The 5,427-nt window shown below is 34.4% G+C and overlaps 1 pseudogene; it reads right to left on the reverse strand.

The window, feature by feature from the left end:
• Positions 1–434: 434 nt before the first annotated feature.
• On the reverse strand, positions 435–4,754 carry LOC139900265 (uncharacterized; annotated as a pseudogene).
• Between the last annotated feature and the right edge of the window lie 673 nt (positions 4,755–5,427).

The raw sequence follows: 5,427 nt of genomic DNA on the forward strand, positions 1-5,427 counted from the left end.
AAATATTCGCTCGAGCCGCAGTTTCACTAGAGTAAAATCATACCAATACCCACAAATTTGGATCACATTCTCTCTTAAAACCTGCATAATTAAATGCACACTTGAACCATACCTTCAGTTTAGGAAAAAACAGCTAAATATCAGCTACAAACTAAGCTAAAAGAGGGAGAACCATCCATGTTTTGGATTGAAGCTGCAACATTTATGATGACAGATACAGTAAACATCTAGCTGTATCAAGATCTAAAATATCATTCCAAAACTTTGACATAAGGTAATGTGTCATATTCATAATAAGAAACAATCTACAATACATACTAAAAAATATACAAGTTCTACTAATTCAGGGAGGTAACATGTACACATAATTCAGGAACTTAAGTTTACAAGTTTTTCAGTTTCACTAATGACCATCAAACATAACAAACTAAGAGTCATTTGTGAGAGCATAAAGTATATGCACTTACAGTGCGTTGTTTTGGGCTATGGGCCGTCCGGCTAATTAAGTGCTCTATTTCTCCTTCATCACCACTACTATCTCCAAACATTGAAGCCATCTTCATGGCCAGATTTGCAGCCACTTCCCTTCTCTGAAAATCAGGCATCAACCTCAAATTGTCTCTCGCATACTTCCAATTTCTGACATCAACAGTTCCATATGTAGTGAGAAAATGGGCCTGGTATGTGAGTTGGGTACTGGCTCAAAATGAGTATTTCAGTTCAAAAAGTTTAATTTTTCTCAATAATAGTCTGTTCTTTAGATGCAAAGCTTTATGATCTATTTAAGAAAAATTATGGATCCAAATATACACTTCGGGCAACGCTTGACCCATTTGGTTTTAAACTAAATTTTACATTTGACCACAAATTATAACTCATATAGAACCATTCATAAGTAATTCGATCCAAATTGCACTCTATGAATGCAAACCTTTTTATTCAATGTTATGCTCCAAGCACCAATTCGTACAAGACCTCTTAGTGTCTAATGATGATGATTCTTCAACTCCTAATAAACTACTTCATTTGGTTTCAGTTATATCAGATTCTGCTGACTCATCAAGATTTAACCGACGTCTTCTGTATTCAACATGGTCTGGATGACCTGGAACAAGATCTGCTTTATTCCCGATGCATAATAATATGTCAAACTTGCTAATATCATTGTGCGATACCCATTTCTTAAGTTTGGAAAACAACAAATAGCTGCATGGAATAATATACTATCTATAATGATCGTGTGATGGAAACTTTAACGTTGAATTACATTGATGGACATATGAAACAAGGCTACCGTTATTGAGGTCAAAAACCATGACTAAGGCAGCTAATTGAACATTGATTGTTTGAGCCAACCACATGGCGACATCAGCAGTGTAATATTTTGTGTTAAGTGTCCACCTGAAAGTTAACATAACCACAAGGATCTGTTAAACGAAAAACACACACAATATATATGCATCAAAACCTTAGACCATTTTGTTAAAAATAAATTAAAGTACCCATAAGCAAGAATGTTTGAAGACGAGTCAAAGTCATCTTCAAATTCAAGAGATAATAACCCTGCAACATGCAAGTAGCTATATTGTTAGAAAAGGTACTAAAATAGAGTAAATCGAATAACTTTATTCACAAAATACAACGCTTTCTACATTATCTAATGCAATGACGTGATCTCAGATAAAAGCCACCCGATATAACTTAAATGGTCTAGATAGCGTTTCTAAATTCTAATACAAACTTAGTTATACTATTATTGTTTCTGAGCTAATAAAGTGAAAAATGTAACTAGGAATTTGCTATCAGTTTTTCTAATACATCACAAGAGAAGTCCATATCTAACTTGTGGTCATATCATCAAAAAGAGTTTAGGTTTAAAAGTTGATGGAACTATTGTTAACCATAAACTGAAATGTCATGTAAAGTAAAACATCTTATTGTCATGTTGAGAATTGGGAAAACGAAAATAAGATATTAGGAAAAGTTTGATCATGGAAAAAGGATGAATCAACAACAAGGTCACGTGATTTGAAATGTTGACCAAAAACTATGCGAGTTGAAAAACTTAACCTAACTCAATATAAACTACAGTAACAAAAAGTAACATAAATTAAGTGTGCAATGGTAGCTCAAACATATCAGTGCATTAGAAAACAATGAAGATAGTAAGTTTGTTAGAGAGATCGGAAGATAAAATATAAAATTGAGAATTGAAAGCGTACGAGAGAAAAGGGTGCGTTTACCACTAACGCGCTTCTGTTACTTTTCATTTCAACATTCCTCTTTAACAAACTCATTCAGCTTTTTATCCGTACTATTTAAAAATTGTTGGTCCAGCTCCAATTGATTTCATGTGATGCTCAAAAGTAAAAACACCCAAATCAACCACTTTATTTCGATTTTCGATTACAAAATTAAAACCCTAAAATATACGAACACCAAAAAATGCGGTGATTTGTGCTAAAGATCAAAACCGATTTGAAAAGCTCATGAATCTGTAGCTTCTCGAAGGCTACCACGATGAGTCATTTACTTACCTAATCTATGAAGGTAAGGTATAGTAACTCGAATTTTATAAGAATGGGTCAATAGCCTGTGGTGAATGACTCACTCTTCCTTAGGGGAGGTGAGGGTTCGATTCCCACTAGGTGAGGATTTTCCAAATAATTGGATCAAAAACCATTCTTACCGGGGCCAAATGATCCCTTGGTCTCACGCATGCGAAGATTGAAACAATGACAATGCAGGTTCGTTTATCGGGCCTGGCATGCTGTGGGGAAATGGGTGATGGTGTTTCGCCAGGCTCCAGTGGGCTACCGGGGACCGCTGGATGGGTTGACAAAGTCAACACAGGGCTAACATGTCCCTGCCGATACACATGTTTTTGAAACAAAGTAACTCGAATTTTATGTCAATTTATATTCCAACTTCGTGTATATTTATAAATTTGTATGTGTATGCGCAGGTGTAATAGTTAGTGACTAGCCTTTAAGAGTCCGTGCGTTGCACGGCGACTCTTAATCAATCAAACTGAAAACGTACATGTTATATGAATTGAGGAGTTTAGAGGAATCGTCTAAGTCGATTGTGTTATCGGATGTTGTGTTAAAGAATCAGTCATTTCTTTTATCGTTGTAATGATGAAATAACTTAAATGATGCTAATTATGATGCTTCTTTCTAATAAAGTTGGTTTAATATTACTACATCGGTAATTTGTGTGGTCATTTGTTTAGTAATGATTACCATTACCGTATGAATAAAGACGAATGTACATGAAGACTAAAATCGAAAAGAACCCGACTACCACAAATCAAATATCCTTGGCAAATTCTGTAAATTGTTTGATTTCAACTTCTTGAACTGGCCTACTTTTTGGTTTGCTTGGTCTCGACTTGGACTTCCGAGTAACAACCGGGTAATGATTTGGTCAGGAATGAAAATTCTTGATCATTCAACATGTTCGATTTGCGTTGATCGAGAAATTTATTTGGAAATCCAAGCCACGATTAGGACGTGACCCGGTCATAACTGGGAAATCTCCAATGTCACTCACGAGTGTGATGTGTTAAAACATATGGCTAATTAAAAAATTTGCAAATTTAAGATTCGAGGGCAAAATGTAATAATCGGTTGAAAAAAGGAATTTGTTTTAATAATTCCCCAATTATAGAATGTGAAGTGTGGGATATTTCGAACTGATCTATTTTGAATTCATCAAATAGTGACTTTAGTGAAACAACCAACCACCTAATAATAACCAGATGGCTCATAAGAGTTCAATGAGTTTTCTTATAATAAAATGTAACCAAGTGTTCCATCAACCAGTGAAAGTACAAAAATGACAAAAATGGTACAAAGTTCACCTAAATTAGTATAGTTATCGATCATGTTATCTCAAAGTTCTCCGTGTACTCCATCGTCTTCATTATCACTTGAGTCGTAGCCACTGCACACAAATAGTAGACGTCAGAAATGTTCATTCTAGCCATGGTGTAACATTATCTGGTTATTAATGCTTATAGTGCTTTTTGTACCATAAAAGAGCCGGATATATATTTTTAAAAAAAGGTTGTAGTTTGAACTCAAGTCCCAAAAGTCGTAGTTAAGTAGCGGCCGAATTTGGGAAAGGCACTAAAGATTCAACATTACAATCTCTACTACAGAATTATAACCAGGTCTACAAAACAAAGTTTGGAAAATGGGTCTAAAGAGTAAACATTAGCTAGTGTGCTAGTAATGTTTGCTAACATGGTAACACAAAACTTTGCTTACTTCTCCTATCTTAACCGATCCCTTCATTATCAATTCTGCCCGCTGACATCATCATACACGATAACAAAAAGCAACCATCAGAGAATTTTTCGAGGTAAAAAGAATAATGAAAGCATAAGAATATAAATCGATATAGGGGTTAGATAGAGAGGCAACTTGGGGCTCATTAAATTTGTCTGACCCTTTAACAATAATATATCAGAATCAACCCATTCATAATAAATGGGTCACAATTACCACCTCTGATTATTTTCTTTTTCTAACACAACAGCGTTAAGGGGTCCACAAAATGGAAATATATACTAATATGAAATATATACTTGGCAACAAATGATTAGCTTTCATATTTATCAAATATACAGCTTTCACTAAAGGTTAAACAATTAACATAAATCGGTTACTTACTTCGTGTTTCAACGTGATAAACTCTTCTGCCACAGAATCTAAGGTATGCTGATCAAGTGGTAACACAACATCCATGAACATATTCTAAGCTTGGAGGAGTCTTGACACAATAAATGTCTGAAAAGAAAATGCATTAACATAGCGGTTAACAAATCAGCAACAACATATTAATTGAAAAAAAAAAATGAAAACAGGATACCAAAAAACAGAGTACTTGTGAAATAAGCCTCACTCCTTAGCCTATTTCGAAGGTTGATTCAATCCAGTAGCAGCCGAAGGCTCAATATTCATAGACCTAATATCACCCGGCGCAGTGTGTTCCCGAATCCACTTTAAAAACCTACATTGCGTTTTCAAACAATGATTAACACTTAAAAGCAACTAACATCAAAACCAATATATTTGAATCGAAACAAATGATTATAGTGCATAATGCACATACTAATGTTATTTTTACAGTAACTACTACAACCTCAAACAAACTAAGCTTAATCCATACACATAATTGTTTTAAATACCTAAGCTTCTATTTGTATCTTAAACCGTGCATCAATATTAGTTCGTCAAGACGTACATATCGATTGATAAATAAGTCTTAATCTCCATTTGTATCTACTTGTAAGCCGATGATATCAAGTTCAACACATGTATTATCTACTTATGAAACCAAATAAAAGTAAAAATACCTTATGATAACCGTAAGCTGCGTATTGTCTAAAACACAGTAGGACATATCACAACCAGCATC

The sequence above is a fragment of the Rutidosis leptorrhynchoides genome, chromosome 3 (genome assembly GCF_046630445.1).
Source record: "Rutidosis leptorrhynchoides isolate AG116_Rl617_1_P2 chromosome 3, CSIRO_AGI_Rlap_v1, whole genome shotgun sequence".
In the NCBI taxonomy this organism is placed as follows: Eukaryota; Viridiplantae; Streptophyta; class Magnoliopsida; order Asterales; family Asteraceae; genus Rutidosis; species Rutidosis leptorrhynchoides.